The sequence below is a fragment of the Cygnus olor genome, chromosome 3 (genome assembly GCF_009769625.2).
Source record: "Cygnus olor isolate bCygOlo1 chromosome 3, bCygOlo1.pri.v2, whole genome shotgun sequence".
In the NCBI taxonomy this organism is placed as follows: Eukaryota; Metazoa; Chordata; class Aves; order Anseriformes; family Anatidae; genus Cygnus; species Cygnus olor.
The window spans coordinates 79053015-79063953 of NC_049171.1; positions in this window are offsets into that span (position 1 = coordinate 79053015).

Here is a 10939-nt window from a genome sequence, read left to right on the forward strand (position 1 = left end):
GGGCTGGATGAAGATGATGAACTCATTTCACATAGGCTGTATCAAGGAGACTCCAGAGAAACAGTTTTCAGTTGCTAACGGCTTTGGCTAGATTTGAATTATTAAGCTGTTTTTCTTTTGTAAACAGCTTCAGCCTGAATTTTAGGTCATATTAAAATTAGCAATTTAAGAGCTAGAAATCCATGGTGAAAAAAAAAAAAAAAAGTACCAAACAACAGAAAACCCAGACGGTCTTGTGAGAATTCCTGCACCTTGGGTGGAAGTCTTGTGCAAACCACTGGGGCTTTTCTGTTCTGTTTTTTTTAAGCTGCAGCTGCATCCAGCTCTACTCTGAAAAACAACATGACCTACTCCCCAAGGCCTGTCCCTTCACAAGCCTCACCCTCTCCACCACTTCTGGATCCAACAGAGGGCCACAGGGGGTGGACTCAGCTTTACATGGTCATAACCAAACTGTGGAAAACATTTGTTTTCAGTTTAAAGGATCTAAGTTAATCTTCATTAATACTGTAGCAAAAAGAATGGGGGGAGGTAGAAATCTAAGTTTGCACTTCAGGGGTAAGCGTGTTCTCAGTGCAAGGTCTTGACTGCAGAGAACAGAAGAGGCAGTGCAGATCTTGAGGATTTTTTTGATTATTTTTCTGCATTGCAGAGTTTGGAGTTGAATTTTTAGGCACTGTGAAAACCCCAATTCAACAAAGCTGTGAGGGGATGACTGCAGAAGGAGGAGAAAAGGAGAAAAAACAAAAACAAGCAAACAAAAAAATGGAAAACAAAAACAATAGAAGCAGTATTTTCTGGGGGAGAAATACCTCCGAAAAAGCACAGTCCTCGTAAAATGAAGCTCTATTGTTTCCAATAAGTCCATAAAGCTTACATGAAGGTGAACAGCTTCACAAAAGCATGCCAGAGCTAGCCTTTCAGTGTGTGATAATACACGATGACAACAAAGAACAGATATTTATTATTTTTTTAAACAGAGTATGTGCTCCAAAAAGATATCTGTTGACGGTTTGTTAAACCTCTGTTTCTAAAGGAAAAAGAAAGTTCATCCCTTTTTCACCGGTCAAAAAGACTTACTGCTGCCTCCAAAATCACAATACCTAAAGTCAGGTTTTTTTGTTTTGTTTTTGTATGGAGACATGAATGTGGTGTAGGCAGCAAGGTTATGCTAAGAAAATCTTTTTGTCAACACTTATCATGCATTCTCTCTCTTCTGCATCCATTTGCCAGTATGATGCACCTCAGACAACAGAGCCATGAGTTAATCTTTGAGTCTTTTCTTGAACAGCGTCATTAGTTTCATTTTATGTAAACCCACTCGCCTGAGAGCTTTCCAAGACCAATATAATCAGTCACCTGGGTATAACATTTTAAAATTAAGGCACACCTGCATTTGCTGATTTCATCTGAAGAACATTGGCTGGTTATTAACACTCCACCCACCTCCATTTTGAGCAAATTTTTTCCCATCCTCATTTTCTTGTGCTGTTCATCCAAGTTTTAGAATATTGGGTTGTTCTTTGGTCCTTTGAGTAAGACAACTTGGTCACTTTTCAAAAATTATAATGAAAACTAAGAATCCTCCAAAAATTGTAGGCCCAGAGTGTTTTTAATACCCAAACTGGAGGAATTAACTGGGAGGTTGAAGTGGTGACTCTGCAGACCTACCATTGACTGTCCATAATGGGGGAGCAACTCAGGGTGAGCAGAAACAAGTTCTTTACCCCTAGGAACCTAGCGGCTTCCTTGAGAGCCCTGGTTACACACTCATGCATAGATATACACATAGATACAGATATGGATATAGATATATAGAAAGAGATGTATATATAGGTACATGTGGATATGAATATCTTATATCTGTATATAGAAGGAACAAGGGAGATTTTGGTGCAGGGAAAGGAAAGGAAACCTCACCCCTTCAAAAGACTGGTGTCCTCCAAAAGCCCCACTAAAAAAAGACCTCTCTGGGGCTTGTAGCCCTGATTCTGGACTTTTCATATCTGAGGAGATCAAAAAAAACCCTGATATTTGATTTCTTTTAAAGTAGGTAATTATCAGATTAATGACTATATAAGGGATAGAGTATTACTTCTTAATAGTAATGGTATGGCAATTCTAATTACTTCTGTAGATGTTACAGCACTTGCTATTTTTGAACAGAACAATTAGTTTAATTACGCATGGTTTCCAAAGCGGCTGAGCACTCGTCTGGCTCTAAATGTGCACAAAGGTTAAAGTGTCTCACCTGTTCCCTCCAAGCGGGAACACCATACCCCACTGGGGCCAGTGCAGCCCCAATGAGCTCATCAGCTGCTCCACCCAAAAAACTGGCTGCAGAGCCCTAAAGCCTCACACTGCTTCCAAGCTCTCTGCATAAAACGTGGAGAGGAAATGCTGTGTGGGAGCGGGTGAGATCAGTCCAGGGGCAGACTGTCTCGCTGTGGTGGTGACGATGGATTTAAGTGCTCCTAGAAACACAGTGGAAGAGCAATGCCTCACAGGGATGGAAGGGACGCCCTTTTGCACAAGCACAGGGAGAAAAGTAATCAAAACGATTCTGTTTTCTGAAGGGGGAACACATTTGTCCCCAGGAACAGGCAGGGACTGGCCATTGTGACTTACACTTTTTTAAGGCAGTGGTAGCCCTACTGAAGTTGAAGAAGGGTAAGAGGTTGGACAAGATTCGACGTCACTCTATGGTTTCATTTCCTAAAGGGAGAGACGTAATGATCTGAGCTGGTAATAAGATGTGGAGCTAGATGATAGCTTCAGGAGCAAGGCTGGTCTGCTATGTTGAGCACAAAACAAGCTTTCCCACAAGCGTCAGAGATGAACCAAAGAAGAGTATTTCTCACTCGCTCCCTGCTGTTCACATTTAACAGTCATTGCCCATAACTTTGCAGCTAGCAGATCTTAATCCAAGATTTTAATTCCCTTACTCCATGGCAGTGAGTAAGGGTATGTTTTTTTTGTTGGTGGTGGTTTTTGTTTGTTGATTTTTATTTATTTATTTATTTAGTTTTTGAGAACCCATAGTGTATTTTGCCAGATCTGTGACAAACATGGAACAAGTGACAGGGTAATGAAATTGTGTAATTAGTCCTGAGGACTGCAGTCACCTCTGACTCCAGTCTATAAATCACTTATACCCTACTGTCTCATGCTGGGGAAGAGTGGAGTTTCTGCATTGACCTTATGTGCTGCTTCTGCAGTTGTTTAGCCTCATCGATCTCTCTGAAGGCTGCAAGGGACTTGCTGGAAAATAAATATCCAATTGCTGTAGACACAGTTAAAGAGGTTGGAGTGCAGGTGTAAAGACCTGCACGTCTTGCATTCAGTGTGAATTAGTTTTGTTCAGGGATGCCTGCAGACTTTCCCACAAACCTTCATTAAAGAAGTAACTTGCAGGAGTGTATCTTATCAGAAGATCTCAGGAAGAAACTGGGTGTGGATATTCATTCACACCAGTGGCAACCACAATAATGAAGTAATCAAACATGACATGCAGTCTGCAACAAAGCCTGTTCACAGGTGCAGTGAGCATAGAGGGTGTGTAGCAGCCACCCAGGACTCTGCTGTGCAAAGCTGTCACTTCACAGCATGTCACTCCAAGTCTGCAGAAAGAGCCCAGTGACTCCACACTGGTGCGCTCGCCGGTCCTGTGGGTGGGTTTCAACCTGAAGATCCTGCCCCTGCATCCGTTATCAATGCTCTGCTTTGTATTAGCAGTATGAAATGAGTCCTCCTGTGTCATGCACATCCCTTCCCCTGTTCTGCACCGAGGCACCAGAGCTTGGAGCAGAGCTTTGTACTTGCTTTGCAGCTGATTGCTCCTTTTAGCAAACCACTGCAAGAGAAATCCATTATGAGCCTTTTTATAACAAGACCACATTCCTACCTTCTATATTGTTAATACATCAGTGAAGATTACTTGTAATATTTTTCACTTCTGTAACACATTCTATCTGGGGAATCTCAGAACATTTTGCAAACATTAATTAATTAGACTTGCAGCACCACTATTTACTAACTAATCCTTTGCCTTGTTTTTAAAGAACACTAGTTTCTGACTGCTCTAGACGCTCTGTCTCCCACATCCAGAACAACCTGTGTCAGGACACATGCAGCAGATGGACATGGCATTAAAATACTCATGTTGCCCAAATCTCATGTCCACACTGTGGAACCAGATGATGCACTTTAGAAACACAAGCTAGTCCTAGAACTGAGATGCTTGGATAATCAGGGTGCTGTATGTGTTGTAACAGCTGGCTGAAAAAACAAGAAGTGAATGAGCTGGTGGTTAAATTCAAATGGGGGTTGTGCTGGATGGAAATATCTTTTGATATGTGGAATTTATAAACCTTTAAAATTTTTTTTTCAATGAGCTTGTGTTGCTTAAATTCAAACTCTTTCTTTGGCTTCAGTTGCTTGCCAATATTGGCAATTTTAAATGGTTTTCAGCAAGGAATACAATTTGAAAAGGTTGTATTCGTTGCTGTCTGTTAGAGGTTTCTCTATAGGCTTCTTGTTTTTTTCAGCCAGCTCCATTCCTCTAGTTTGTATCTGCAGACCCTCTCTTTACACACTTCTTATATAGGCATTGTGATTTCTATGATGCAATTGCAAAGAACAGCCTGGTTTCTTTTATTTTTCAGTATGTTTCTTTATAAGTCTTCACCCTCCAAATTCAACACCAAACTATCTTCTCAAAAAAGATGTGAAGACTGACAGAAATTATTTTTATTTTACATTATTACATTTAGTTCTTGACAGCTCAAACTTTAAAGTAATAGCTTACAGGCAGTTCCTGTTTTGGTCCTGGTTTTTATTTTCTTCCCAATTCCTTTTGTGTATTTATGCATTTTTGTGCTGAATCAATACAATGCCAGACAATCTGAAAATAAAAAAATAATAATAAAAAAATTATGGAATGATAAATAAATCTGGCACATATAATCTGATACTTGGCTTTAAAAAAACAACAATGACAACAACAAACAGCATCTGATGCAGAGGGAGAAAAACATTGTTGCTGAAGCCATTTCATGCTGTTTCTATTTAGCTTAACTTGCCTTTATCTGGACTTTGCTGATGCCCCATTCCAGACAATTTCTACGTGTGAAAAAATGGTAGTTCGTCTGTCCCCCACTGTTTCCCAGGAAAATATCAAGTCTCCTCCCCTCTTCAGTTCCACTCATGACCCACTGTTTCTGAACAGCAAGTATTGCTGAAATTGATTTGCTTTAAATGAGAAAGTCTTGCTATAGGAGAAACTGACATGCCACAGAAGGGCCACAAAGTTGAACTGCATTGAAATTCTGATTACTTTACCTTTTTTACATCCTTAACAATGGTTGGGGCAGTAGCAAGAGAGTCAGTCCTCTTACCCATGCTCAGCAATTCAATATCCCACAACAGCAGCAGGGTAATAGAAGTGCTGTGATGAATTGATGGGTTCATTAGTCTACAATCAATGGATAAGACTTCATAATAGAATAGACCTCACAGGAGCCAAATACCAGCACTTTAATTGCAGCAGGTGCTCAGTGCCAGGTCTTGTATGAAAAAGAAAAATTAAATGTTTCACTGGAAAAAAAAAAAAAAAAAACAACAACTAGAATCAAGTAGACTGCAAGAACAAAGACCAAGTTGCCAAGAGAGAAAAGAAAGAAAAGGGAACACACTACCATGCTCATTTCCAGTTTTGCAATCTGGAGCTAGATGCCTGAAAGCTGAGTTTCTGCAGTCTGTTATTTTGCCTTGGTTATGATTATAAAGAGGATCGTTTTCATTTTGGGTACAAATTCTGTTCTGTTACTCAGTTTTACCTCTGCTGAGGTAGACGGTGGTGTAGTTTGAGCCCAATGGACAAACCTAGCCCTGATTTTAAGTAACACACATAACACTTAGTTCAACAGAGGTTATGTAGTTTATACAAGAGCTGATTATCTCCTACTGCACAGAGTCAAGTTCCCAATGGAATACACAGTAAAACTTCATTTAGAAAAGTTGAAGGAAGCAGGCTATCTGCAAGTGTCATTGGAAATGTCCCTTGCAAACAGAAAAGTGTCTGAGTACAGTGCCTTAAATACAAATGCAAGAGAGGATATTTATATATCTAAGAACAAAACTGTTAAAAAAAAACCAGACAAATAAACAAACAACAACAACAAAAAAACGTTAAATATTCATATCTGTTAGGGTATCTACATACATATGTGTGTTTGTCCTTGTCTACATATATATGTAAGGAGACCAGCATGTTTATATATAGAGAGATATGTGAGTATATATTTATATATGAGTAATATTACAGTGTATATGTATGGGTTTTCTTAAGTGTATTTGTATATATCCGTATATAACCACGCACACATGATGCATGAGGCTATGATATTTATGAAGATGCCTGTTCCTGTGGTCGTGATAATCTCTGTAGTGGAACTGCACACAGACGATATTTTGTGAAATTTGAATTTTTTGTATTTCAAACTTCAGAGACCAGCATCTGTTCAATTTACCATTAGCTGGCAACTTACCATAAAAAAGTGGAAACGAGCTGCTTATGACAGATCTGTGTCTCCTCATGTGACATGTCTCAATTTCATGCTCTTGCACCTCTTAGATCTGCCAGTTGTCCATGTTGTCTAGTTATCTATGGGCACTTGTACTCTGTTTAGGGATGTGCTGTTCAGTTTTCTTATCAAGGAGACTCCAGTGCACAAACATCTGCAGTCACCATCAGCAGAACATGCATCCTGGATGCAGGCAAGATTGCGAGCTTCCTGGTGAAAGCCTGGCTTTGTATACCCCCACCTCACCTGGTTTTGTGGCCTTTACTAGCATTTGCAGATCTTTTCATCTCTGGCTTCATATGACCAAAGTACTAGAGAGCTGGACTTTTTTATTGCTGTGGGAAGAAAAAAGGAGAACAAAGGTAATGACGATCCAGGCAATGAGGACTTACCCTTTTCTCTGCTGCAGGCTCTCCTTTTCATCTTCAGAGAGTCACTGATGCCAGCATTTTCAAAATGTGGCTACTGGTTCCTGGTTCTAAATGTAGGACAGGTCATTTCTGTACTGGGTTTCGACATCTATCTTTGGCAGCTTGGTCTGAATATTTTATCCTTAACACACAGTGCTGCCTGTAATGTTAAGAAGGCTTTAGATAGACCTTCAAAAACAAGAAACGGTTTTGGTAAGAGATGTTCTTTGTGCACAGAGAAACTGCTATCAGCTACTATGGTATTACTTTATATGCACCATGCATACACCAAATATTATCACTGCAAATTCCGTTTTAGTGAGACTGCTGTGGGTGATTGTTCTTTTGTGCAAACTGTCCTGGGAGACCACAGCTATAGCTCACTATTGTCTCTTTCTTCCATTGTCACTGGAGTTCATTTGGTACTTTCTTGAGCTGATAACTCTGTACTACCATCAGTCTAATACAGATAGGCCAGAGAGAAAAAAAGACTTGGGATCAGCTCTACTTTTTGTAGCATCCTACTGCATTTTATCAGTTCATTGTTAACAATAGCTGAAGGCAAGACCTTATGAAGTGCTGTTGTTAGGAAGCACAAATCTGGATGTGTGAGGGAGAATATCATAAAACAGAAATAAAAATAGGGGAAATAAAGTGAAGGTTTTATTTGCTATGAATCTGCTGAAAGGCAATGGGTTGTTATTGAGCAGCCTAATGAGAATGAATAAAATATGTAGAGTCGTATAAATAAAGAGATTAACGGCAAGATGTAGTAACAGAGGCTGGGGGCCTGAAACAAAGCAGAAAGTAGAGTCTGTTCAACTTTGTAAGAAAATGCTCTTACACAACTTCCTTTCTGCATGGCTGGCAGAAATTCTTTTCAGGCACCTAACGTTACCAGAAAAGCCCCTGACAGTGGATGGACAGGTGCAACAACATGTGTAACAAGAATTTGCAGTGCTGTGTTTGAGGAGCTCATGGGCTACCCAGTGTTCAGGAATAAAAATAAAGGGAAAGGAGGTCCTGGCTACTGACAGCTAGAATAAGAAATTGGGAAAATCTTGATCTTTATTTTTTTGAGGACAGAAGTGGCAAAATTTTCATTAGAACCCTACAAAATAAATTATATTTTACCAGCAGGACAGTGCATTAGTACTCTCCAGGTAGATGATAATAGGAGAATGAGCCCTGGAGACAAAAGAAAAGCTTCCTACAGGAAATTAAACCTAAGCTTTGCAAATAAGAACAATAGCCTACAATCCAGGTAAAACTACAGACACAAATGAATGAATGCAAAATGAACATTAGCAGAGCCTGAAGCAGAGACACCAAAATACAAAAGAGAGGAGAGTGGCTTCACAGCACCTACTGAAATGAATTTATAACAATATGCATACTAATGAACCTGAAACGCCACTTAGTTTTTGCATCCATTATTCATTGTTCAGCTTTATAGGAAATGCAAGGGTACAATGGAATGATTATGGGAGCATCGCTGGGAGTGGGATGATAACAGGGAGGACGCAGGAGCAGCATCTGTTCCTTCACCCCAGCCCCCCTGCATGAAAATTACCTTAGCATTACAACTGGGAAATATTGCAAGAAGAGAAGCCAGATGAGAGGCGCGAAATCTCTTGGAGCTTTTTTTCTTTTCCTCCTGAAGTCTGTGGGATTGCTGGCCCTGAAGGAGACGGAAAGGTTCAGGAAATGAAAAGAAACAACCTACAAGGGCCTGTGCTCTCCCTTGGTTCCTGGGCATGTTTTCTGGGGCTGATACATTCTTCTGAGAGCAGAAACTGTCTGCTGATGATTAAAAGGCCTTATGTAGAAGAAACAATATACATAATGAGAGGAGCCAGTGCAGACAGCCAAATCTGTGGAAGCTCCTGGGAGCAGGAATGGAGGAAGGAGTTTAGAGAGAAAAAAATGGAGGCAGCAGTGATAGCTTGGGTGGGTATCCTGAGTGGGTATCCCTAATTCTTGGGTCCCGTGCCTCTGTGGCTGTGCAAGTGAAGGCTTTCCTGAAGAAAATTTCCCAGACACCTACAGCAATGCAGGAAACGCTGAACGTGACCTGCTGTTGAGTTTACATCATCAGCCAAAGCAGACGTTTAACACATCCTTTCCAATGAACGGGGACTTTTTAGCCCTGTGCAAATTTGATGAAAAATTTTAGCATATATAAAATATATTTCAAAATTCCTGATGTTTCTCCTAAGCTATGCACCCTTCACACTTTATTTTCTGAGTATCCAGGGCCACAACAAAAGAACAGGGGCTGATAGAGACCTGTTAGGATAACAGAGGCACTTTTTCCTTACTCCACCAGCTTTACATGAGCCCCTCGAGCAGACTGCAGCAGCCTCGTTTTACTGCAAGCTGCAACATGACCAATGGGATGATGTTTAATATACCAAGACCTTCTTTTGCATAAATTAATGGAAACCTTCCCCAAAGGATGGGGCAGAGGCTTCTTCAGATGCAAGGGCCACAAGTTTCTAGGCACTGTATTCATGTTTCCAAATAAGCATACAGAATATGCTGCACATTTACAACTTTTTGATGTAGAATTTGTGGCTAAATTACAAAATTTAATAGGGAAAATATCTTCTTTGCCTGTCAAATTACAGAGAAAAGGGATAGGGCAAAGAGGTTCGTTGAAGCCGTAGGAGCATTTCCTCTTCTGTATTTTGTATATGATACAAGGTAAGAAAGCATAATTTTGGAAGCTACAGCTTCTGCACACATACTCAGAGGGTGTATGGAAATTATAGCATCCATTGGTGAAGGCATCAGAATCAATAACTTACTGGAAGTTTGTGGCTGAGGGTATTGGACAACCAGATGTTATATTCACTAGAGTTCAAAGCTGAGCTGAGATCTCTGGAAAAGTTTAAACTTTTCATGGGATGGAATATTTTTTTTCACACACCTGGGTTATACTACAGTGGCTTGCGTTTTTGTGTTGTTATTTCTCCAGAAGAACTGATTTTACACCTGGTTTTGATACTGCAAATTCTTGCTGAAAAGAAATTAAGGTAATTTTTTTTTTTACAATTTCATGTTTTAGAAAGTCATATGGTGATGGATGGGGAGGGTGTGTTTGCTGTTTCCCCCCCAAATCCCAACAAGCTTGAACAACAAAAAGATTAAAAACAATTAAAACTGAAAAGTAATGTGAAAATCATGTTGTCCAACAGCTATATATCATCACAGGCTTCTGCGAGAAAGTTTAGAGCAGTTGTGCTGAATTTAACTGAGCTGTACTGAGCCATTGTCATGCCTGCAAAACTATAGCTTCAGTCACTTGTGATTAGTGAATTCCTGTTTTGTCTTGTTTTCTCAGTAATAGGAAAAAATAAAGCATGTGTATAATTCATGTTAAACAACAACAACAAAAAAAAGTGTTATTTGCTTGAATATATAGTCCATCTGTGTGATAATACTATTTCTCTCATAATGTCTGTGTATCTATTTGAAATAAAAGCCTATCTTAAAAAACTCCTGGTGTCCCAAATACAGTACCTTAGGAAAAAAAAAGAAAAAAAAAGAAAGGAAAAAAAAACACAGAAGATTCATCCTTGGGGGTTTACTTTGTCAATAGAAATCCCTCAGTGAAACCTAGATTCATAGTATGCAGATGTGTTGTTCATTATCTCTTTATGTATACAATGAATAAATCATAAAGTCCAAATAAAAGTATAAATATTTATATTCATGTACACATGCAGATGAGGTTGCAGTAAGGCAGTATTATCTGCCCTGCCTTGTGCTATTTTTACTATTATTAAATGCACAGGAACTGAGGAACTATGTATTTTCCTTTCCATCCCATTGCTACATTATGTTCAGATCTCCTGACACCTGCAACTTACAGGTTTTGCATTTGTGTTGGCGGGGGAGGAACAAACAGAAAAAGATAACTCAGCTACTTTGTCAATGGAA